We start from the raw sequence: 27,076 nt of genomic DNA, 5'->3' as shown, positions 1-27,076 counted from the left end.
TTTTAACTGTAACTAGTTACTATTTCTGTGAATGTAACTGCAAAATGTAACTAGTTACTCGAATGAATGTCGATCCTTTTTTTACGTACGTACACACGTCGTATTTTTCCCTGTGGGAGAGCCACATATTGACTTATACAGCTTCGTGTTAAGTGCAATAATACTTTTTATCGCACTTAAGTAAATGTAAATAAATGCACGTTTTTAACGATTGTATCACCCTCTCATGGTCGTTTTTATAAAAAGTAACTGTAATGTAACTAAGTTACTTTCTTTCAGTCACTGTAACTGTAAGTGGTTACTTGACCAAGAAACTAACTATGTAACTGTAACTTAGTTACTTAACCAAGGCAGTAACTATAACTGTAACTCAGTTACTCTTTAGAAGTAACTTACCCAAGAGTGCCGCAAACGTCTTGGCTGTCTCCGTCCGACAGAAGTCGCTGTTGGCTCGTTTTTTTATGTTTTGAGATCGTCGCAAATTTCAGCATGTTCGTATATATACACCTCTTTTCCGACGGATGGGATTTATACTGGGTTATACTGGGTTAGCTTTTAACTGCAACGTTCAGAACACGCGGCGGCGTCCTTGCCCTTTTCTGCGCCGCCAGTAAATGTGGGCCTATATGTAGCAACAACGGCCATTTGGAAGCATTCCGTTCAATTTCATGGTCCACGGAGCTGTGTAAGCGGCGAGGAAATGCTTCTGTTGTTCTCCCGCGTGAATTCCTCGCGTTCTCAGCTTCCGTATGTTCAGCCGCACGGTGCAGCTACGCGGACCATTTACCGTTACATTCCGGATTGCAGATGGATATCAGTAACGTATCACTATCAATGTAGCACAACTATACGAACAACAACGCATGAAGCGTTGAGCGGACCTTGGTCAATGCAGGGGAAGAGGGGGGGGCGGACCGCCCTAAAAAACGTCTCTCCGGAACAAAATGTCTCAGTCCTCGATGAAAGAATGAAAGTCACTGAAAAGGTTAGCCAGCTGTAGGGATCGAACCCACATCTTCTGGATTGCCGCTGGATTGCTTAGCTCAATTGGTAGAGCCCTGGACCGGCAATCCAGAAGATGTGGGTTCGATCCCTACAGCTGGCTAACCTTTTCAGTGACTTTCATCTTTCATCGTTGATTTCTTAGGCAATTTGAGGCTTTGTTTGTATCTGTCCCCTCTATGTTGTTCCAGCCTCAGAACATCAGTTTATCTCTTGTCTCAGTCCTCATTGCGATATGCTGAGAAACATAACCAAAAATATCGCAGCGGGAAGAAAAGTTTTCTTTCGGTTTCGGAGTCCAATGCTTTCGTTCAGGTTGTGCCTCACAACATTTTGTGGAACTGAGAAAGTTCTTTTCTTTTTCTTTTTTTTCAAGATTGACTCGAATGACAGCTAAGAGTCCTTTTGATCCAGTCACTGCTCGATATAGCGTCGATATACGACGCTGAGTCGATGAGTCACTGAGTCGATATACGACTCACTTTGTAATAAACGATATTGCGTGGAGTAGATTTACCTAAGGTGAAGCCAAGTTGTGGCTGTCACGTGACAATGTGTGATGGCGGGACCTACCAGTAGGAGCATTTATGAGGATGAAAAAAAAGAAAAAGAAAGAAAAAACATACTACCGTTCACCGAAGAAAAGCTTGACGACAACTCAATGTAGTCTGGCATTCTGCGGCCACTTGAGGCGTTCGTGTTGTTGCGCTTATTAATCCACTTCCTTCCGGTGGAAAAGACAATGCCGCGGAAACAACTGCAAAAGAAACAATAACTGTGACGGAAAACCGCGCGTGACAATGTAACGGCGACGAAAACAAGACTTCATTCTAGTTATACCACGTATATCTCTGGTTTCATTTCTTTTTTCTTTTTTTTTCAGCCAAACGAACTGGGCTTTTACAGCGCGAGAGAACCAAGATCATAATCTGTTGAACACTGGTCTAATTTCATCTTAACGGAACAGTGAAGTGCGCCTTCATAATGTTTTTCTATACTTTGGTTGCAGCGTGTCGTGCAACAAATAACGAGCAGGGTTGCCAGGTCAAAACCCGAAAGAGTCGCCAACGCGCCATGAGAAAGTAGCCAATGTCACTTCCAGCACTTGGTGTGCAGGCATCATATGTTGAAAGTGACTGCTAAAACGCCAGCACACAAGCCAACGCTATATGACAGTACGCCTCGGCGCATGAGAGAAAGAAAAGGTTTTTGTTGTTGGTGTTGGTGTTGTTGGTGGTGTTTCTGAAAGAGGAAAAATGTTGGAGAAAGCAGGTGACAAAACGACCGACATCACTATTCAACCACCCAAATTCAGGGGTTTTCGATGTCTGTCCAAGTCGCCTTAGCTTATACGAATGGCACATTTTAGCGGTCGTTATGCTTAGCAGGGCGGACACGACGGAACAACCTGTTGGTTAGTTTATTACTAGGTCAGTCCAAGTTCGCTGTCTGCATTTTCCCTCGCACGACTGTGCATTTTAGAGTCAGATAACATTTATTTACGGTGGTTTATTTTGCAACGGAGATTTCGATCACTTTATTTTGAGGTACACCCTCTCGTATATTGTCCTAACGTAGTCAGACGGGATCCGGAAAAATCGTCCCCGGAAAAAACGTCCCCGGAGAAAACGTCCCCGGTGGGAACCTAGGTTAGAACCGGGTCCTAGGTTAGTTTTCAGAGGTTAGGTTAGCTTAGGCTTGTTTTTGACAGTTCACCATGCGGTTGAGGGGGGGCTACCCACAGCTGGGCACGCGCCGTTTGACGAAAACTACTTTTCTTTCGGGGACAATTTCTCCGGGGGACATTTTTTCCGGGGTCGACTTTTCCTACACCCGTATGGAACATCCTTTTGTGGCTCAAGAATCCTTCACTGTTCAACACTTCCGTGTTTCCAATTAACGTGCTAGCAGACGACAGCACATTCGCAGACGACATCGCGCGCGCACCTTTGCCCTTGCTCTTTCCTAGCCTTTCTGTCCCGGCACGGACGACACACGCGACTTTTCGACCACCATTGTCTGGCAACCACAAAAGAGGTGCCGTAACGAAACGAAACGTTAGAAAATCGCCGAAACCGCGTCCTCGTTTGCCAGCAGTCTTATCGAACAAGGAACCGCGTCACGAGCCCGGAAACCACGCGACAAAAGGAAAACTGTATCTTATAACGCGTCGTATAGCTATAGAACGAGTGGAAACTTTTCGTTGTTGAGGTGTATTGTCATGTAAATACTGACACGAGTGAGGCGCTTTTTTTGTTTTAAGCGAGGTCAAAACGGGGGAGGGGCGTAACTCATACGCTTTGTGGGCGGAATATCAATTAACTCGCGTCGTTGGTTTTGAACAGCACCGTTCTGGGAAGTGCGACCTCTGTGGTAATGATGTGTGGCCGTGCGAGGAAGCCGAGACGTAACTGGAAAACGTTTGTATAATTACGAACCGGAACTTTTGAGGGCCTTATTGCCAGTGCCTTCGAAAATCTCTATAGAAATAATAATAATAATAATAATAATAATTGAGAGTTTACGTCGCGAGACAACTGAGATCATGAGCGACGCTCTATAGAAATACATGAAAGAACTGATGTTCTGAGGCTGGAACAACATAGAAGGGACAACGTTCGCATTTGAGTCTGGAGTATCCCCCATAAACCGTACCTCGATCCTCCATTCTCCCTCACATTATAGGATCCAGTCAGTTACAGCAGATTCTCTTTGAAATTCCCGCGCAGACCAGCGGCATAGTCACAGGAATACAGCGTCTGGTCCTTGGTGGAGATTCAAGGTCACGATGAAGGCTGGGAGGTGGCTAGTTCGTATCCTGTACCACTGGTTGTGCTCTGCCATGCGTTTTCTGCTTTTTTTTTTATAGTAAACTTTCCAGATTCATGTCGCCCCAATAAGGATCCCCTAAGCTGGCGAAAGACTCATGCTCACGCTTGTGCCTCCCAGTCAGGCATCCCTGCTGTCCTTGCTCCATGTTTCGACGTGAGCTCGTACGGCACTGGTTGCTTCGCGATGCTAACAAAAAAGAAAAGAGAAGAGGAAGGAAAAAGAAGCAGCAGAAGATGAAGAAGGAGGAGGAGAAGGAGAAGAAAAAAAGAAGAAAAAGATTGATAGGCAAACGAGCCGAGGCGAGCTCCATCTCTAGGGACAAACACAACAAACAGAGCCTCCACACTCTAAGGAAAAAAAAAAAAGAGTAAAATTGGGAGTAATTGCAGCTTCTAGTCCCCTAGAATACAATTACTTTCCATTTTGGTCCCCTAACCCCGACATTTACTCCCCAGGACTGCAAAATGTCACTGAACTTCACAAATGGTGTTCCTAATGCAACAGTCTATGCAAATATATGCTCGTGGTCAATTTGATGGCATAAGGCTGTATTACTCAGCCAACTTAGCAATTTTCCATCCGCCACAGTGTAAGAAACAGTTAGCGTTTCTTTCTTCGCAAATTGTGCCCCACCGTATGTCGTAAGATTTTATATCACTCCACATACCACTGTTGACTGTTTGATTCGAAGTATTTTCATGCACGTATGCGAATTTTGTTCCTGGGACTTCTAGAACAGAGCGTGAAATGCAGTCTCCACTCCGTGACATTCATTTACTCCCGAAAGGGACTATTTTTTGTAGCAGTGCATTTACTCCCAAAAAGGAGTAAAAGTACTCCTTTTTTCCTTAGAGTGCAAGAGACTAAGGGACAAATAACTCATGAAAAAAGAAAAGAAAAAAGTGAAATTCAATGATTCACGCAAGAAGCCTCATCCTGTATTCAACTGGCACACAGTATACAGTCTGTTCCGTATAACAGCCCAACCATATAACCCGTCTTCTTTGAAATTCTAATCCGTCACACATCTACCGTAGCTATTCTTTGCCAGGTTAGCCCCAGCGCTGTGTACGCGATCCGACTACAGAGACACCTCTGACGAAAAGCCTGCCAAGTGACCGTTGAGGCAGCCGTGCTGGGGAAACCTGAGGTGGTGGCAATCGGCGCGAAAAGCGGAAGCGATGTCGATTTGGCTACGGTTCGCGTCCGAGGGGTAATGGCCGTGTAGCCACAGTGGAACGGCGTCCCATGTCTGCTTCGCTTCACTGGAACAGCGCCAATCAGCGAAGAGGAGCAGAGCAAGCCATCCAATCTGGTTCATGTGATGAATGCGGCAAGGTGTTTGACGAGCAAAGGAGTTCCGGATTCTGGTACCTGGTCGTCGTATATGGAGACCCACTAGACCTCAAGCATAGAATGTTCGGGGCTATAGAGTCCGAGGACCGAATTTTGTCTTCGGGTGTCGAGAAATATTTGATTGACTGTGAGAAGATAATCCGCGCGAAAATCGAGGCAACAAGAATATGAGCGACACGAGCGACATTCCCCCAGAAGCGGAAGATGCGAAAAGCGTCATAGCTTTCTTCTGTCACGTGAGCGCTTACGCTCACCGTCGTGTTTTCATGTACACCGCTAACCGTAAGGGAATATCCTGCTACACAGCCATAGCAGACGACAGGATAGCAGACGACAGCTATTTGCTGACGTCTATTGACTGCTATTCCATAGCAGACGACAGGAAAACACGCGGACGGTGTCGTCTGCTAAGTGTCGTCTGCTAAACGCGCAGCACGCCACTTCCGATATTACGCACCGTGTGAATGCACAACATAACACGGGACGAAACTTCGGCTCTGTGAGCAGTGCTTTCGTTTTTTCTTCCACTAGAATATTCCTTGAGGATGTCGCTCGTGTGAATACACGGTACCCCCACACCTTCCTGCTGTCCTCTCTCCATCTGTCCACGTCTGCGCGCCACTCATAAGTACCAGTTGCTTCGCGGCGCTAACACAAAATTTCAACAACAAAAAATGTCGTTGAATATCATTTCCGATGCTCACAGCCAATAACGTACTCCTTGCCTCGTGCTGGACGAAGTCCGCCTTAGCGTCTTTACTACTACTACTACTACTACTACTACTACTACTACTACTACTACTACTACTACTACTACTACTACTACTACTACTACTACTACTACTACTACTACTACTACTACTACTACTACTACTACTACTACTACTACTACTACTACTACTACTACTACTACTACTACTACTACTACTACTACTACTACTACTACTACTACTACTACTACTACTACTACTACTACTACTACTACTACTACTACTACTACTACTACTACTACTACTACTACTACTACTACTACTACTACTACTACTACTACTACTACTACTACTACTACTACTACTACTACTACTACTACTACTACTACTACTACTACTACTACTACTACTACTACTACTACTACTACTACTACTACTACTACTACTACTACTACTACTACTACTACTACTACTACTACTACTACTACTACTACTACTACTACTACTACTACTACTACTACTACTACTACTACTACTACTACTACTACTACTACTACTACTACTACTACTACTACTACTACTACTACTACTACTACTACTACTACTACTACTACTACTACTACTACTACTACTACTACTACTACTACTACTACTACTACTACTACTACTACTACTACTACTACTACTACTACTACTACTACTACTACTACTACTACTACTACTACTACTACTACTACTACTACTACTACTACTACTACTACTACTACTACTACTACTACTACTACTACTACTACTACTACTACTACTACTACTACTACTACTACTACTACTACTACTACTACTACTACTACTACTACTACTACTACTACTACTACTACTACTACTACTACTACTACTACTACTACTACTACTACTACTACTACTACTACTACTACTACTACTACTACTACTACTACTACTACTACTACTACTACTACTACTACTACTACTACTACTACTACTACTACTACTACTACTACTACTACTGTGTCCCAGTACTGTATGTTTCATGCCTGCATCGTTCCGTGGGTGGCCGATATTTTTTTTACGTTTCGACTTTAACACTGTGGAAGCACGAATAACTACAAGGCTTCCCAAGATCACGTACGGTATTCTTTCCGCAAAAGAGGAGACGCCGAAACTTTAGCGGACGACGCAAAGAGAGCTTATAACCGCCCCCCCCCCCCTTCAAGAGTTTCAGGTTTCGGTAAATTATCAGAAATTCAAAATAGCTAATCATAGTGCAGTAATCACCGCAGCGATTGTGGCATAGCAGCAACCCTTGCGGTGTCGGGAACATACATACGAAATATCGCGTTCCCAAAGTGCGCAGATTTTATTTGAACGAATTATTACGAAGTGAGCGCTTCGCCTCTGTGAAGCAAGAGGGCGCTGAAAGCAACACTGCCGACGTCATCCTGCATAGAAGAATGCAAGCTTCGTAGCAGACGACAATGCCGGGTGACGTCACAGTATCTTCCTCCTGGCGAACCACCGTGCGCTTTGCACGTTGGTTTCGGTTTGGTATTGCCATCGTTTACGAACTAATTAGTCGCACAAAATGGATGCGAATGTTGTATTCGGTATGATGACCTAACTTTTTTCGAATCCTTCCGAAGTCTCCCTTTAACAGACGACGCAGACGTCTGTATATACGTGCCGTGATGCTTCTGTTCTAAGAACATTGCTACAATGGGCATTATTTTAACGCACCATTTTTCCATATGTTGACAGCACCGGAGCGGTTACGATTGAAGCGAATTTTAATACGTGTTTTTTTGAGACAATAGGGTCATTATATGGCCGTTCGAAGGTTAAAGCTTCGTCGAGAAGCCTGTTTCATACACGCAGCATATAAGGGGCGGTATGTGCCCTAACAGCTTGTATCAATTGCAGCGAAAGGAAGTCAAGAGCGAGCCAGCTATTGTTTTGCCGAAGAAAGTGGTTGCTAAATCATTCCGTTTACCTGGCTTTTCGTTGAAACACAGGGGCCGCTCCGTTTTACATAACGTGGAGTCTATACATCACCTCCTTTGTAGTATCATTCATAAGGCATGTAGGATAGCATTACGGCGACACGACTTCGAAGCATGATTCCGTGATTCGGAACAGTGGGCAGACAGACACGGGATATTATAAGAAAAAAATTTAGAATACCATAGTAAATAAGGCAGGACGGAACTCAGAAGCTGCCGGTGTCATGCTGAGTTTTGTAGTGGGTTTTACAAACGAACGTCTGTATATACATATCAGGGGTAAACAGGGTACAACCCGGTTCAGGACACACTATAACTCCCTTTGTCGAGTACAAGGCTGCACATACTGCGTATCACCATGTATTTCATGCGTCATGCTAATGAAGATCATCATCAGCAGCAACAACAACAACAACAAAAGTCCTGATGGGCGACTTCTATATATAGAAGAAGGGCAGCCTCTGCCCGAAACTTACGTATTAAATAGTTACTCTGATTTCGTGCTTCATTCTTTCGTTATTTTCCTTGACGACGTTTCAACAAGATGGACTCTGTGTTATTTTACCCTCTCGATTATAGTGAAACAGTTCGAAACCGTGCAAGTCACAGATATTGTCTAACTACACCGTCAGACTCGCATATACTCGTCCTCAGCCCGTTGCATATCATACCCATTATATCTAAGCCTACAGGTAAAATAGTTTCACGGGAAAGTGATGCTGGTTTGAGTATAGTAATGAAGTCTACCATCATTATCGCATACAAGTCGTGAAGGAAAACTTCCCTCCGTCTGTATGGCCCACATTTCCTGGCAAGGAAGCAGAGTTTTTCGCTCGACCCTGAACGTGGCCATAACATCCGTCAACTGATACGGCCCTTTATTTCCAAAGTCTCTTTAATGACAGTCCATTAAAGACGCTCATTGATTCACCGTGCTTTATAGAGGCGTTACATCGCGTGCAGCAAAATTGGTAATCAAGCACATTTGACTAGCAGGCAATATGCAAGCACAGCTCGCACACAAAGAACCCAGAGGGGAAAAAAAAGCCGACCTAGATTAACGTTGCCGCTATTTATCCGAAATCCAGCTACGAAGACCTATATATTGTTCCAGCAGTAGTCCATTATGGCGGCCTCAGGACTGCGACACTATAGGAGAGGGCCACCCCATCCAACCAAATAGTTTGTTTTCCCCCCAGTTACTTTTGTAACGAGAGTATAACTGGGGAAAAGCAAGCGATCCCGCATCACAATTTCTATGGAAATAACCAACCTGTGTTGCTATATATGGAGAGCAATCTCGTTAACAGTTGCAGCTTTACTTGGAAGAAATATAAATGCCTCGTCCTAGTGGTTCCATACTACGCTTTATCACTCATCAATCGGAACCCACAGGATGATCGCGAACGAGATAATGTCCTCCACCGTGCAAGTGGATCATCAGTGGTATGGGTCTGTTGCGGAGTCGATGTGTGTGTGTGGCGCCCGCATCGAGCAACGATGTTTTGAGCACGCTGTTTTGTACTAGAATGTCGAACCTCATGAGGGCCCCGTGAACAGGGCTGCTAATGGTGGGGTAGGTAGAGTATGAGGGTGACTTATTCGGCTTCCGAATGCTGTACCATCTCCTTGTTTAAAGGTAGTGTAAAGCAGCAGGTTATGTTGCCAGCGTAACTTACAGCTCGTTGCTTGTAAACCCGCTTGTTGCTCGTAAATATATACATGACAGGGATGGCTAAATATTTTGAATTTGCTAGTAATTTGCTAATAATTGCCAGTAATTGCTAGTGAAATTGCAGCAGAACGTCTCGCCAGCGATGTCTGGTGCGAAATAATCCCCAATTTGTCGAGCAACAGTGATATATGTTCTCGACAGGCTTGCGGCTCGTGATGACTAGGCAGCCGACACGTATCCGACTTGTTTTGTTTCAGACACAGTGTTATACGCATGCAATGTAGTTTTGCCGCCGTACTTGACGAGGAAAACGCGCATTTGGTGGCGACATCGACACAGTGTTGGCCGTAATTTTTTGAATTTTAATTTTTCGATTCAATTATAAGCACAGTGGGGACGAAAATTGTGACGTAAGGGTACTGAGGGCTATGTGGAATCGATAATTTTTTTTTAGATTGCCGCTTAACGATTTTTCAAGTTCGCATCCTACGCGCGTATATACGGGGGTACTCTTTACGCATGGAAGACGCGTCATTAAACATAGGCATTCGCCTCCAAAGAGATATTAGCAAACGTTTGAAGTATTTTCGTTACTTATTCTCACTTTGATTTGCATTAAACTCCATATTTTGACTTCTTTCACCGCTGGGACCCAATGTTATACTTGCGCTGATTCAAATTTAACGAGGAAATGCAGTCTTTATTTCATCCGTGTCCATCCGAAGGTTATCAGCAGCTATGTACAATAAAAGTAACAATTAAAAAGATACATATTAAAAGGCTCCCTTACTGTCGATTTCCTCCATATCCAAAACACGATCCAAGTCGAGTCGAGACGAGCCAATGATGACTTTCTGCGCCAAAACACCTAAATGCCACAGTAGACGGCATCGACACCGCATTCCTGAAGCATAAAAATGTAATTTACCGTCACACGGAATACTTTTATTACATCCGGGACCCACGTATATACCTGTCCGCCAATAGAGGTACACGCCCGATAACAAAAAATAAAGTCCTGTTCCTGCTATATTATACACGCTCCGTCACGTGACGGCTGTCATCTTCTCAATATGTATCTTTAATGGAGGGACGGGGACCTGTCAAGCCTGCTGTCTGTCACTGTACTGTTGTCCCCCCGGAGACTTGCGGCGGAGGACGGAGCCTGTCGGCGTCTGAGGATGATCGTGATGTCCTCTTCTTTTGCTACTCTTACTTTATGCCATTTTTGGCCACCGTGTGTCGCTTCGCGGGGATGCTAATGTATAGCGTGCATACGAATGAGCGATGAAGTTTCGGTTTCTGTTGCGACAGCAGACGATGGAATGCCTCGCTTTTGTTTGCAGGTAGCGTGAAGGGCGTGGAGTTGGAAAGCGATTTGCGATTTTGCGCGTCATTTGTAATGTATAGTATGAGTGTCGTATTCTATAACACTGATTGCCATCTTCACGTCACCCTCGCTTTTGACTCGAAGTTCAAATTAGGAGTAGATTTAGTACACGTAAGGTGACTCCCTATCTCTATGGGACACTTACTAAAAGGAACACGATAGAAAGGAACATCAAGGGCTTTCAGGAAACAGTACGCAAAATATTGTTGTTCAACCAATCTGCTTTTCCCCGTTACACTGTTTACCAGCCGTTAATTCTTAAAATTCCTATAGAAACAATAGCAAACCTGTTGCTACGGTGAACAATCGAGCCTTACTTCGAAGAAATATAAATAATAATAATAATAATAATAATAATAATAATAATAATAATAATAATAATAATAATAATAATAATAATAATAATAATAATAATAATAATAATAATAATGTTTTATTGGTGCTCAAGAACGGTCATGACGACCCTAACGATGGCGCACTCAAATACAATACACTGCACTACAAACAGACACAATATACGTATAAATACAATAATACAATATGCGAATACAGACAATATGCACTAACCACAAGGCACGATCTATGATCTAAATGTCTTGTTCCTGTAGTTATATCCTGCTCTCATTAATAGTCAATTGGAACCCATGGACGTGTCAGCTTCATTTACAAAGAGAAAAAAGAAAACGTCCTCAAAATCCCAGTCATGAGCGGGGTTTCTACAGGGCATGGCCATCAAAGACATCTTCTATCTACGGTGATGAGGATTGTTATTATTTGTTGAACATTACGTCACAACCAAAAAAAAGAAAGAAAAACATAGATCGCGCTTTCGCCACTCATTCAATCCCCCCAGTAATTAGCAGCGAACAAATTTTTTTCTGCCAACATCTCTTCAGCTCGTACCGCTTTCGTTATATCAACTGACGTTATACACACTAGTAATAACGTAAACGTTACTCTGACAGCTGTACATACCTTCAGTAAGCACATAAAACACTCGCCTTCCCACATAAGACTTGCTCCGGAATTCGCCATCAAACGCCCGTGTGCGGCCTGCAGCACCAACGGATATGAGAGCTCGCATTCACAAAGCCCCAGTGGGATATAAACCTCCCATGGAATGCCGTGTTTCTTCCACGTACCTGCCGTGTGACATTTATTTATTAGCGCGTGTTTATATACGCACACCGATATACACATCGCTGCAGGAGCATCCCGCAGCCTAGCCTGTTCAAAAGGAAGATGGCGTCCTGCCATGCCATTGTGGTGCGTTCTTTGAAGAAGAGTCGCGTCTAAAGAGCGTCGGTGCTGGAACTGTTTTCTCCTATGGGCATATTTCGCGAAGAGCTTGTCATCTCGGTGTCTTAGCTTGAAACGGAGTTGTTTCGTCGTTATTTGTCGTCTGCTTGGTAATATCCATCGTCTGCTTTGCACGCGTGTTGCGTCGTCTGCTTCGTTGTTACAAGTTTTCTCTATGGAATGCAAGAGTTTCTGCACCGGTACATTCGCGCCGCTTCTGCAGTTTGTGAACGGTCGGACGTAGCTACGCCGTTTTTTACTGATACGTCCTCAATATAGAACGTGATATCATCCCAAATAATTATGTATGTCAGTTGATGTGAGCTTTAATGCGCGGTGGACCCTGTCGTCTGCAACCGTTCGCCATTGCAATCGAGTGTGTTTGCTCTGTATATCTTCATAATTCATAGCAATGGGGACAAATCCCTCCGCTCGTGCCTTAAATCGTGCGCAACTTGGCATTGTGAGGCTTGTGCGTTGTTTTTATGCCCCTGTGTTTCACCTAAGTTGTGGCCGAAGCTACGCAAGCTTTCGGAATTATCCCTCGGGGACCTTGCAGCTCCCGCAGATATTGGCTATGCGCTATTTATTCGGACGACAACAGCAACGACATGAAACACAAGCTAAAAAGTCAACATCGGTCGTAGACGCCACTACATCAGGCATTTATAAATGGCAAACTTTCTCACGGCTGTCATATCTGATTAAGGCAACCATGCCGTGCAACAGCATGTTACTCCCCAAAACGCAATCCTTTTGTCTCGAACGCTGTCTGCGCAGACCACAGGAGAAGGCATCGTTCGGAAGGTCCTAATGAGTTTTGATGAGAAACATCGAACGACTGTTGCCCCTCTGGAATGCTCACTATAATGGACTGGAGACACGCTATGCTATGGGTCAAGACCATTGTTTACTTTATGAAGACAAAGTAACGATATATCTTTCTTAAACGTCCGTAAAATTATCTGTCTAGACCCACGTATCGTACTCTCTTTCGCACCGTTTGGAAAAGCAAAATGTAATTTTAAAAATGCATTTTTCAAATACCCAATATGGAAGAAGGGCGCATTGACTTGAGTTTAAATTTTTTTTTGTAAAATTCTAAACAGCGTGTAAAGGAAAAGTATCGTATTAAAACTTAATTGAACACCAATCAATAAGTCGAGACAGTCGAGTCAAAAAATCAACTTAAAAGTCACTGACAGACAGTTTTAAAAAGTGATATGATCCGTATTTATTTTCCTGTTATTACTGATTCATCAGTCAAGTAACCTGAACGCTGCACTGCGTCCTGCTACGCAAGACAGCATTTCTGAATTTGAGTTCCGAGTCAGCAAATATTAAAAGTCCTCTTAATATTTGCTGACTCGGAAATGGAGGCAAAGGAAGTGCACATTTTCTTTTTTCTTTTTCTTTTTTGCGTATTCATTATACAAGCTCGCCTTATTGATAATTCCTGGCCTTATGTCGCCAGGCAACTATACACGCTGATTATTATTAATCGCTTATTATTTCGTGACGTTACTAACTTTACTAAAAGATGAACACTGTAACGAATTGTGCTGCCGTTTGTTGAATAATTGAAAAAATACAACGAAATAAACGCCATCGAAACACCTTCCAGTTGGTTGAAACCAGCGGCGAATTGAAGATTTACTCAGTAAACTGAAATTTTTGTTCCGTGGTCGCATCAATAACGCTAGACATTTTAGGTTCTTCTAAATTTGTCCCGTATATAGCGAGTTGAATTTTTTTCTCTTCCATTGGAATATCGAAACCTCTTCTAAACCTAATCTTTTCAGAGTAAGAGCAAAATTTCGTCATTCTGACTGAGCGTGTGTGATGCGGCGTCCAAGTTCTATGTTTAGCGTCTCCAGCAAACTGCGCAATAAGGCGCGCGCGCGCTATGATTTCACGTAAAATCTCCCACAATACAGTTCATAAAACCGTTTTTCATGCTTACCTTTTCACACACGCCTTTGCCGCAGGTATATACAGGCAGTCTTGGGTAGTAACTAAGTTACTTTTAACTTGTAACTGTAACTAGTTACTTTTGGGGTTAACTAGTTACAGTAACTAGTTACATTTCCAGAAAAGTAGCTTTTAACTGTAACTAGTTACTATTTCTGTGAATGTAACTGCAAAATGTAACTAGTTACTCGAATAAATGTCGATCCTTTTTTTACGTACGTACACACGTCGTATTTTTCCCAGTGCGAGAGCCACATATTGACTCATACAGCTTCAGGTTAAGTGCAATAATACTTTTATCGCGCTTAAGTAAATGCAAATAAATGCACGTTTTTAACGATGTATCACCCTCTCATGGTCGTTTTTATAAAAGTAACTGTAATGTAACTAAGTTACTTTCTTTCAGTCACTGTAACTGTAAGTAGTTACTTGACCAAGAAAGTAACTATGTAACTGTAACTTAGTTACTTAACCAAGAAAGTAACTATAACTGTAACTCAGTTACTTTTTAGAAGTAACTTACCCAAGACTGTATACAGGACAGGACGGCCGTGAATTTCAATTTTCCGCCACGTGAAACAGATGGCGTGAGAGAGCTGTCTTGTCTTTTCTCATTATTGCATCAACGTTGCATCTACGTTCCTGCACGCACGATGATCACCCTGAGCATGGCTGCGGGGCAAGTGTCGAAAGTGGTGTGAGAATGGAACAGCGGAAGGAAGGATCCGTACAACACACACACGGAAGGGACTGTATGATCTACTGGGACACGCTGATTTGAAGGGAATGGTAATCGGAACGCTCTTTAAGGTGGATGTGTACATAATGAAGGATGGCGTAATCGACGTAAGACCAGCCTTTCTCCTGTAAGTCGGCGTGAAATATGAGCCGTATACGTGCCGTGTGAAAGGTATAGGGTTTATTAGGGCAAGGAAGTGGAATCGAATCCCACTTGCCGGCTCAAAATTCCCATCATGCTGCAGGCTGTGGCCTCCGGAATCATGTGCTTGAAATAAGTACCGCAATGTTTAACATGTTCTATAATCAATTTGACCCTCTTTTTTTTTCTACCGAAAAGTGCAGATATTAAATAATGGAGTTTTATAGGTTGGGGTAGTCCCAGTGGCAAAAACATCGCGCTGACGCGCGTTTGTAGGCCAATCAGAGGGAAGCGCATAGTCGACTGCCTTATAGCAGACGATCGTTTCCGAGCTCGTCTGCTCCGCGCCTTCCCAGACGATCACAGAAATCAAAAGGAGTACGATCCCTATATGATTTCTGCGCAGACAACCGCCGCTCAGGCGGCTCACCTTGGCGTGCCGTGATTGGTCGGTTACAGTATGACGTTTTCTCGTTTCTCCAGAGAGGGGATTCCGCCATACACTCAACATCGGCGTCTGCTCACGCGATGTGTTTAATCAAATTGCACAACTACGCCAGCAATTCGCATGGGATTTTCAGTACCATGGTCAGTGATGGACTGGGAAAATGCCACTACAGTTTCGGAATCAATGGGGGGGGGGGGGGGGACCGCCCCTTAAGGAACGGCCCCTCAGGTCCCCGATTTGAGGACGCATACTAACTAGTCCTGTCTCTGTTTAACGAATATGTATTCAACGCATGAAACCTAGATGCTACTGTAAGATGTTGGTGACTATCTACAACATAGGATGTAATGTGGGATGGATATGTACACTCTCGTCCTATATACAATCAGATGAGAGACGCTTATGGGGAGAACATGATGGCACACCCAAGGCTACAAGTTCGTGCTGCAATACTTTTGCGAACAAGACACGCACGGTACGAACTAGCAAGAAGATAGGTGTTGTCCGTTGACGTAGGGGCACAGCAACGCAACGCGCTGACCACAACACCGAGGCTCCGCACGCATGCAGTCAACAAGACACTTAGGCGATCAGGCCTGCGTTTATTAAACCGCACCAAGAAACACGTGTGGGCCGCCTGGTTATGTTCCAAAACATATACGAGCAGTCATAGAGGGCATGCTATTTAGTCTCCAGGTGCACATGGTAGGGGCAAGTGCTTGTCGTTTTGTTCCACGAGCGGAGACGATCACGCGTAGGCTGAATTTCCCAGGCGAGGCTCCACATGACGTCTAGTCGACGTCCAGGGAGATAGGCGCATATACGGCTGACCACGATATGCCACGATGCAGTCCTCTCTCGACTGCCCATTGCCACGACTGTCTCGCCGGTTCTTACCAACTGCTTACCAACTTATTGCTTACCAATATACAGACACGTACTTATGTAAGAAAAGAAACACCGCCTTGAACACATCAACGAACGGTAGCTTTCATATGTATCGGTCTATGCATGAAAGACGTGTGAGAGGTTCGTGCTTGACCCAGCCAATCGTGTGCCCCCAAAATACCTGCGAAAAAATAAAACCTCCATCACAGTGGCGGGCAGTCTGCAATATAACGCGAAAATCACGAGGCTGCGAAACGACAATGTGCCATTACTCCCTTGAAACGAAGAACAGATCCTTTGAAGTACTATAGAACGATCACGACACGGCAGGACAAACGCTCGCTCTTGTCGTGTGCTCGCGTTTTTTTCGGCCGAAACAAGAGGGAAGAAAGAGTCGTGCGCAGGCAACAATGGAGAAGCGTCCTGTAACCGAGTCTTCTCCGCTGCCGTACCCTGCCATTACGTCATTACGTCCATTTGTGTCAAACTATACGCTTTTGGAGTCGGCCTTGCGCGCTTCTGCTTTGAGCTTCCTGAAATGGATGCAGGGAGGCGCGGGGTGCAACAGTGATGTCGTCTGCTGACGAGGTCACCGTTTTCGTGTCGTCTGCTTCGGAAGTGCGGAGCTGTACTGATGGAGAATACTCATGAATTCTTTTACGTTTTATGGATAAAGTAGAAATCTGTGTTACGGAGAAATAGGAACGTTGCTTCGACGATTTTTTTTTAATTTATTAGTTTTTCTTTTTTTCTAGTACGTGCCCAGGAACCTTTTCAGGTGCTGGTAAAAGGGCATCGCCGTTGTAGGCCTCAGACTCAGAGGTGGGGATCGTCACGACTGACGCCCTGGGGGAATGTGCGTCCTGGGCCGACTTCTAAGGAAACTGTGCCGACATACTTATGTCTGAAAGCGTCCGAGGAAAACCTTCAGGGATCTCTCAACGCTGGAAATTGCCTTAGTGCGCGTAACAGCTGCATATTCAAGCGAGTCTTTCGTCTAGGCGTGCATACATTCAACCGCGCCCGCTTACATAAAACCACCAGGAAAGAAGGGCCGCAAGGCTCCAGCACGCGTTCCCGCGTGTACACGTACCGAACCCAGTTCTAGACAACCGTGTGCCTGCAGCGCCATCACGGCGGGTACAGGAAAGAAATACCATCTCGCCAACATTCCCTGGGATGCACAGCGGGTGATACCGCGACTGACTTCTTGCAAAGCGGCGTTGCAGACACGTCGTGACGAACATCCAATAGATAGGGAAGTAAAAGAGAAAAAGAAGAGCCCGCCGCTAACAGCGCCACCTAGGTGGCTGGGAACGCAGAAGACACATTGAGGAGGAGGACGACGATGACTAAGTTTCGATCTATTATTTACTTGGCACGATTGATTCAAACCAGTTCTCCTCCGACGGGTTAGAAACAAAGCGAAAGGTACAGATATGCTGGTTTGTTTCTCCTCTTGTGCTCCGATGACGTGCTTGTCGGGCGCATTTGTGTACATTACTGGAACGGGGAAGAAAGACAAATGATGATGGGTCTATAACGCTGGACGAAAAGGCGGCCATGAGGGATCCATGAGGGCATGTTCCGGAAATCTTCCGGCAGCGTCTTCTTCGGAGATGTCGTATACTAGGAAGTACGACAGCTAGTCTACTTGGTTAGACTCAACAGACATTGCTTGTTGCTTTAGATGCGTAAAAACTATTCAGTATACTATAGCACCGTGAAGTGACTGTGGTTACGAAAGGTGCATGGAGCGCAGCGAGAAGTTGTGGACAGACTGTATAGAGCAGACATGTACAAGATACTCAAAAATGTATTTAAGGTAAGATAATAAATACTGACGTTAGAATGTAATTAAGATAGAGTATAAATACACGAAAATTAAAGTAATTAAGATAGAGTACGATATACTTCAAAAAGTATTTGAAATACAATTAAGATACTATTTATCCTTGAACCCAAAAAAGTCACTAGTCAATGCGGCAAGTCGCCGCTATGTGACATGAATCACCTATACCCCGCGTACTACGCAAGCCGTCTCTGTGTGATAGGAGTCATCTAAACACAAGTCCCAAAAAGATGACAAAGAGATACCACATAACTCCACTAAGTATATGTGACCCAGAACAGAGCAAACTTCTAACGGGTCCCTGCTCGGCGAGGTCAGAATTCGGGGTTACCGCGTCAGGGCACACATAACAGAACTTTCACTCGCCAAGGATTAGTACACACGGGGCAAGATCTCTAAATGGAGACTTCCAAGAAGGGCCAATGTCCGGGTGAAGTCCGAGGGACTCAGGAAATGAAATTTCCACTGAACAAGCAAGATAATGGAGAGACGAGACACAGAAAGTTTGAGAGGGAGATCCAAAATATGTAATTAGAGTATTGAGTAGAAAATACCATAAAATGTATTTTAAATAGAGTACAAATACACCAAAACAAAGTATTGAGTAGAGTACCAAAATACCGCAAATTGTATTTAAAATACAGTATTTTAAATACAATACTCCAAATACGTACAAGTCTGGTATAGAGGTAACTATACGTAAAGTCAGAAAGCAATCTGGAGTGAGACTCAAACCCACGAAGGGCGGGAGGGGACAGTTGTGTAGAGTGTATATGTTATGCAGAGAATCAAACCATCACATCGCAGTGCTTAGAATAAAGAGCGACCAACGACGAGGCTGATGCGCTAGCCAATCAGCTGCTGCGTTGTCTTGAGAGAATACTCTTCGAATCACTCTACCAACCTCAATTTTCAAGCTGACTTCCCAAACAGATGTAGAGACTGCGATGATGATGATGATGATTGAAAGAAAAAAATGGCTGCATATTGCATACCTTGTAGTTTCTTCAGCTGCCACCATCATTCAATTGAAGCACAGTAACCCTCTCCCTCATCTTTCCCCTCGCCCGTCAGTACACCGGTTGGAGCCACGAATGTTTCGCGCTTAATCAGAAAGAGGTGTCTGGTTACCAGGCAAAAATATGAGAGTGCTTGTGTTTAGTGCACGGGTATTTAACGACAAACACATGGCAATCGAGAGTATACCCTATCGCATTTGCATACGTATAAGGGATAGCGTGTTGGTTCTGCGCAATGCGCGAAGCTTTGTTTTGCGCGTGCGCAGAACCCTCAATGCTACCCCATTGCTTACGCAAAGGCGAGTTTTAGTACATCGTACGCCATCCCCTTTGCGTACGTAAGGGACAGCGTTGGTAGTTCCGCGCACGCGCAAGACACAAGCAGAGCTTGCACACTGCGCGGAACCAGCACGCTATCCCTTACGTACGCAAAGGCGACAGAGAACGCTATACTAACTCGCTAGTAATGCATCGTAAGCTAACGCTTTTGCGTAAGCAAGGGGGTAGCATTGAAGGTTCTGCGCACGCGCAAAACAAAGCTTCTCACATTGTGCAAAACCACCACGCTCTTACGTATACGCAAAGGCGATAGCGTATGATCCTCAAACTCACCATTGTGTGTTCATCGCTGGAACTGCGGCATCCTCCCCCAATTAGATGTGATACGGATATGGGCGAAGTTTACCGCGGAGCGATATAGAGCTGTCTCCAGGACACTTTGCTTCTGGCTGTGACAGGATCGGTAGCATGTATAGACATCGGACTAAAGCTTCTGGACCAAGACCCGTGGTCTGCAAGAATTGCTTAACGGACGCTTTCGACTGTGTTGTACCTTGACTATTGGGGTCTCGGCACTGACCCGTTTCAAACGGAGACAGAACCCACGAAGTGTCATGGAAGCTGTTGAGAAGCAAAAAGTTTAGAATCCCTTAAAAGCAGTTCACTAGGAAGGATGACACTATATATAGAGGCAGATTTCCTGTTTTTGTCAACTTTATTCGCGTGCTACTGTAGCGAGTTACAAAATATTCCACTTGCTGCGGTCCGACATGCTGAAAGGTTCATGGCCTAGCTAACTACAATATGCAAGGAGCCTCGATCGCATGAACAAAGTCTCTCTCGTGGGCAAATTGCTCACAGAAGCATTAATTATATATAGTTATGTATTCAGCACAGGCAATGCAGTTCCTCTGGGAAACGAATTGGTTTGGTGCGTGAGAGTGGCGCTCATGAACGAGGTCTACAGTACCAGTGCAATCAGAGATGAAAGTAATTAAATTTGACGCGTTTTTATAGCAGAGATTAATGAGTAGAAGCTGTGTTGCAGGCACCGGAGTAAAAAGAGGAGTAAAAAGACTCGAATGTTACGCGGAAGGGCGTGGGGGATGTTAGAGGAAGTTACAGGAAACGCCGGGAAATTTAAATGTGCGCGCACACGTTTCTCTTGGGTGAGATATATGGGACAATAGGAGCCTGCAAAACAGCATGTTTTTCGGAGACTCGCTATGTCTGGACTATATGGGCAAGTACCAGTAACAAAGCTTTTTAGCCCGAGAAACAGCTAAGTCCTTGCAATGTATAGTAATTTTAGAATTCTGAAGTTCACAGCATATACTGTCCACATTTTGCTCGCGTGCCTACCTAAATTTATACGATGCTAGGGTCGAACCCAACTCTGAGCGATCTTTCGCTTCCAGCATGGTGGCTTGAGAGACAACTCCATCAGGCACCAGAGGGAAGCAGTCTTCAGCCTATAGACGAGTTATTAAATTAACCTTCGGTAACTCTGGGACAATAGATTTCTGAACAGACGAATAAAAACTCCTAATATTCGGCTATTCGCATAGCCTCCTGAGCAAGTATACCAGGTCCACCAAGTGTATATACAGGGCCACATAGGTTGGATATTTAGTGCATGCGAAAGGGCGCAGTTAAGGTTCAAACCAATCAAGAATTATGATCATGACTAAGGGCCCTATACTCGTCAAAGCAATCGACCACGGTTACTTGGTCTAGCCTGTCATTGGTCGTTACGTGAAGGCGTGAAGAACAGAAATGAATGTCACGCGCGTCCTCAACCAATAATAGAGCTCATCGTGCAATCGTAGATAAAGCATGAAGAGTGCAGGATCAAGTGCTCTTCTCTCATCATCTGTTCTTCACGCAACGACCAATGACAGGCGAGACACAAAGTAATCGAGGTAGATTCCGAATCATCGACCCCGAATCATCGACCCCGGTATATAGTACTGGAAGGTGCGCTGGACCCTGAGCACACGTCAGAGCAAGATAGTGGTATGGCCTACCGGCTTCAATCAGGGCGGAGAAGACTTAAGAGACATTATTTATTATATATAATTCGGGGTTTACGTCGCGAGACAACTGAGCTTAAGAGACAGATACAAGACTTAAGACAGAGAATTAAGCACTTGGGCTAAGCTCCGGTTCTTGCCCTATAGACTCCCCTATGCGCGGAGAGTATATAGATGACTGACGAAGGAAATCTGCAAGCAAAGACCTTGTGAAAACAAAACCTTCAGGACAACACAGACATCGCAAGATTTGTAGAGGTTCAGAGTATAGGTTTGTAATCCATACCGGGCCTGACAAAACAGTGTTACAATCAGCATGTTATAACAGGTCCACAACCACTCGGATCGAATGAGGAGCCAATAAAGTGAAAGTTGAGAAGCGAAATAAAGAAAGCTCGCGCCAAGACTTGGTGATCAGGCGCTGATACATGGCACTCCCCACCACATGTGTTAAACTGCTATGTACAGTCATTCCAGCGAGTAAGAGATGGGGATGAAATTCATGGAAAGTTTTGTATTGGCTATACCTAGCACCTTATAACTACAGGGATGCTTTTAGGAATGCTTCTCACGTACAATGAGGAAATAAATTCGTATTAGAACAGTTTTGCTGGAACGTAGAATATACGAACGTGTAGGCCATTCTTCAGCAGTTGTCTCGCGAAGTAAACCCCCATTTACTAATTATTAATAGTAAATGGAGGTCTTCCTGCAAAAAAAAGGAAATGCAAAGGGACTGGAGCAGGCTTGAGGCACAAAGATCCCTGAAGTGTGCAAAACCAGGATGATTAAAGATTTGGCAGCTGAAGAAATCAGCAGTGGGATGACAGTGTAACCGATACCCGCGTGAATCAGCATTTACTCTTTCTCGTTGCCTCCGTAGCCCCGAGTTCCTTACATATAGCCAACCCTCGATTTATGAATTCCATCGCTTTGCCCCTCTGAGACAACGCACTTACTTTTCCTAATTCCAAACCTCCAAATTGTGAACGATTTTTTTGCAGGAACCGTTCATAAAGCGAACGTGGACTGTAATAATCATGCCGAGCATCAAATTTACGTTGTATTCCTCTGGGATGTCTTCGGGATTCCCATCTAGGTATCGATGTCGGTAGAGGGAAGAACCTCAGCACTATAGACGCTAGAACCACCGATATTTCGAACATAGACTGTTCCTCATCATTTTATATACAGTCAAACTCCTTTATAGCGAACACCTTTTTAGCGAAAATACCACTACAGCGAATTTTTTTACAGTCCCATTGGAGCCCTATAGGTCCAATAATGGACATCCTTTTTAACGAAAATACCTTTACTGCGAATTATTTTCGCTGTCCCCTGAGCTTCGTTGTAAAGGAGTTCGACTGTAATCGGTACTCAGAAGAAGAACAGTCTCTGTTCGAAATATCAGCGTCTCTCGTCCTGAGGAACTTCCCTCAACATTTCCATCGTTCCGCACCGGTTCGTTGGATTTCTTACCTTTAAACTAGATATGTTAACAACCTTACATGTCCTACCAGATTCTCGCAAAGGAACCGAGAGATTTCAACGCATTATATAGTTCGCATGTTTTCTGTTTTCTGCCGTTCCACACTACAACGACGTGACCTGCCATAACAGAAGCAACGTCAGAGAGGTGTTTGCGCGGTATTTCAGATGAAACAAAGACAGAGAGAGAATAAATAAATGCTGCCACTCGTGCCCGTTCGAACGGTGGTCGTTTGAGCCACGCATGGCTGCCTCCTGGAATGTGGGCCAGCGAACAAACAGAGACAGCAAGTGTGGTTCTTGTTGAAGACAAAGAACCGCCTGTGGTTAGACGTGTTGCTTACCGCCTTGCGTAACGCCCTCACCACCGCAGGTTCTTCGTGCGCCTTCCCCCTCAAGCAGGAACTTGCGTGTATGTGGATTCCTCCCTTGTGCATGCTTATACATCATGAGGGAACGTGAACATGCGACAACCTTAGTAGGGGCTGTCTATATAGTTATGAAGACTCATTTATTTCATTATTTATTCGTACTACTAGCTTCCTCTTGGAAGCTAAAGTAGGAGAGTAAAGTTACTACCCTACTTTGCACGAGTTACCCTAGTTTCTACCAGTCTTGGGTAGTAACTAAGTTACTTTTAACTTGTAACTGTAACTAGTTACTTTTGGGGTTAACTAGTTACAGTAACTAGTTACATTTCCAGAAAAGTAGCTTTTAACTGTAACTAGTTACTATTTCTGTGAATGTAACTGCAAAATGTAACTAGTTACTCAAACGAATGTCGATCCTTTTTTTTACATACGTACACACGTCGTATTTTTCCCTGTGGGAGAGCCGCATATTGACTTGTACAGCTTCAGGTTAAGTGCAATAATACTTTTATCGCGCTTAAGTAAATGTAAATAAATGCACGTTTTTAACGATGTATCACCCCCTCATGGTCGTTTTTATAAAAAGTAACTGTAATGTAACTAAGTTACTTTCTTTCAGTCACTGTAACTGTAAGTAGTTACTTAACCAAGAAAGTAACTATGTAACTGTAACTTAGTTACTTTACCAAGAAAGTAACTGTAAGTAGTTACTTGACCAAGAAAGTAACTATGTAACTGTAACTTAGTTACTTTACCAAGAAAGTAACTATAACTGTAACTCAGTTACTTTTTAGAAGTAACTTACCCAAGACTGGTTTCTACCCTAGTAGTTTACCCTACTAGTGGGAGAGTAAAGCTATACTACACTAGGAGTACTCGTTAATACAAGTAGCATGACAATACAAAACGATACTCTAAAAGAAATGCGTACAATAACCCGCATATACCATTACGATACAAAGTCACATGCTATTTCGTAACCTATCAATGAACTGGTCTTTGGAAAGCGAGTGCACAACACATTACGGCAGACTGTTCCACTCTTGAGCAGTCCGATGAAAAAAAGTATACTTGTAACAATCATATAGTTAGGTAGTGTAACCTAAACTGTTGGTTATGCTTATTACGTGTTTCTCGTGAAGTGAACGGGATGACGAAATCATTAACATTAATTTTCCGCTTGACATTTACTAGTAAAAAGAAAAAAAAAGAGTAGAAGTAATATGCAAGTATCCTAACAATGCGTGAAAAAAACAAAACGAAAAAAAACAACAACAATCGAAGTGAATGCTGTGGAAGCAAGCACGCAGAACATAGAACAAAAAACTTGTCAATGATCCCGAACCCTCGGCATGGTTAAGCATCTACTTGCTAGTTGTACGTAGCTTCAAGGTCACGCTGGGAGGAGATCAAGGGCACGCTGAGAGGTGGTGGATTCAAATGCGATCACCGGCTCTGCTAGTTAGGTTTTCCCTGGGTTTTCCGACAGACTTTCCAGGCGGATGTTGGCCAGAGACTCCCATCAACCCCCTCTCCCAACCCTTCCTGCTGGCCCATCGCCGTCTGCCCCACGTCTGCACACTGCTCATGGAACCGTTTCATTGCCCTGCCAAAGCAGAACTGAAAAAAAAAAAAAAAATTAAAAACTAAAGAAAGAAGAAAAAGAAATAAGGCAATACTGCGTAACCGCGATCACCGTCGTCTATAGATAAGTAAATCTATAAATACGTAACATATATAAATAAAACTTTCATGACTTCAATATATATACCTTGAACCTGTATTTTATTCTCTTTAAACGAGTGCCCTTGAAACCGTCAGATAATGAGTTCCATTCACGACGTATATATCGGATGATTCAAATACGTTCCGCACGGTTGAAGCAGAAAGAAACGCTTCTGAAAAAACGGGCAACAATCGGAGCCTGCGTAACGCATCGAAAAGCATCGACTCAGCTGTAGTATATAGCGTTGCGCACGATCAACTCACACATCGAAATAGCGCCCGTCACCGTGGCATCACTAATACGTGACTGGATTGCGAAAGTGGCCACTGGATTAAACACTGTCTACAGAGCTTCGTTGGTAGTAAGAACCGAAAGTGATGCCAAGACTCATTGAAATTCAACCGCGATCCCTTGAACTTTACAGAACCAACGGCGGCCTAGTAGCCTGGGTGATCTTCAGGGTCAGACTTTAAGACGGCGTCCCGGGATCGAATGCCACACCGGAGGCGATGTCTCCGGTAGGTGTCCTGCTGTCGCCACTCTTCCTTCTGAATTCGGCCAGGGTTGCCAAGCAGGCTTCTCTGTTCTTCACTGCTTCTCCAGCTGTTCTCGCTTCATCTATCAATGTCTGCACCTCACCGCATATGGTCTTAGCCGCTTTTAGTGGTGCTTACGCACAATAAAGGCAAATACAGTACTTTATAAGACTGCGACTTCTCTATGGTTTTCTTTTTATATCTGATCTACGAGTATAGTCTTCATCCCAGACATTTTGTATCCTTTTATAGCGGCCGTAAGACACGGTCTCTCAGTGATATAATCGATATATATGAACAGTGCTTAGTGATATACATGATTGGTGTTCGCGGTGACCAATCCAAGCACAGTGAGATCAGGTGCCCGATGGGTGCTGACGAAGCCATGCATGGACGTACCCTTGTTGGGCCTGTACACTCTTAAAAATGAACTTCACCGCATAGCCCGCTCCTAGCCAACCATCATCTCGAATGATATCGTTATCTGCTGTGATTTGTTGAAAACGGGAGGCGTACGCCTTTTTTGTGACAATTATGAACAGCATGAGTGTCACAAAAAAGGCGTACGCCTCCCGTTTTCAACAAATCAGGGCAGATAACGATATCATTCGAGATGATGGTTGGCTAGGAGCGTGCTATGCGGTGAAGTTCATTTTTAAGAGTGTATGGTTAACGTGGCCTGGGCAAACATCACAAAGAGCCGCGTTGTAGAGTTTGAACGCGTGGCGGAAAACTCTTCAGAAGCCGCTCAGGCTCATGATCGGGTTTGCCCCGGTCTGGTTACCTGACGGAAACCGACGTACATTCGGCAGTGTATTCGATTGAACTGGATTGAACGAAAATTACTATGAAAACAGAAATGACAAATAATATTTAAAAAATATAAAAAAATGAGCAATGGCTGATGACCTGTCCACGTCATTTCAGTTCATAAGCGCAGGTTCATAGCGCAGGTTCATAGCGCAGGTTCATAGCGCAGGTTCATAGCGCAGGTTCATAGCGCAGGTTCATAGCGCAGGTTCATAGCGCAGGTTCATAGCGCAGGTTCATAGCGCAGGTTCATAGCGCAGGTTCATAGCGCAGTATACCTAGGGAGTGACTTTTTCGGGTTAAATGACTTTCTCAGATTCGGGGGGCAAAAATCGGGCGTTATTTTTAAATCTGTAATTCGGGGAGAAATCGGGCGATAATTGTGCCTTCGGGTGTTATCGGGTGTTTTTGTTTCTCCTCTTGTCTATTAAGTCCGTTCCTAATCTCTCTTATTTGTTTTTTGTTTTTTTTCTGCGGGATCGTGACCTTCCAGCGG

General features: G+C 44.1%; 1 protein-coding gene and 1 long non-coding RNA gene across 2 annotated transcripts in view; one reads left to right on the top strand and one right to left on the bottom strand.

Moving 5' to 3' along the window:
- Positions 1 to 27,076, bottom strand: part of LOC135401687 (glutathione-specific gamma-glutamylcyclotransferase 1-like) — a 118,398-nt gene that overhangs the window by 20,350 nt on the left and 70,972 nt on the right. The window lies entirely within an intron of this gene.
- LOC135401689 (uncharacterized) lies at positions 17,769 to 25,942 on the top strand. The gene is made up of 2 exons (XR_010424886.1): positions 17,769 to 17,897; positions 25,659 to 25,942. It is a non-coding gene; the product is annotated as an uncharacterized LOC135401689 (long non-coding RNA).

The sequence above is a fragment of the Ornithodoros turicata genome, chromosome 7 (genome assembly GCF_037126465.1).
Source record: "Ornithodoros turicata isolate Travis chromosome 7, ASM3712646v1, whole genome shotgun sequence".
NCBI classification, from domain to species: Eukaryota; Metazoa; Arthropoda; class Arachnida; order Ixodida; family Argasidae; genus Ornithodoros; species Ornithodoros turicata.
Note: the sequence above shows the minus strand (reverse complement) of the source record. Positions and strands in the feature narration are given on the sequence as shown.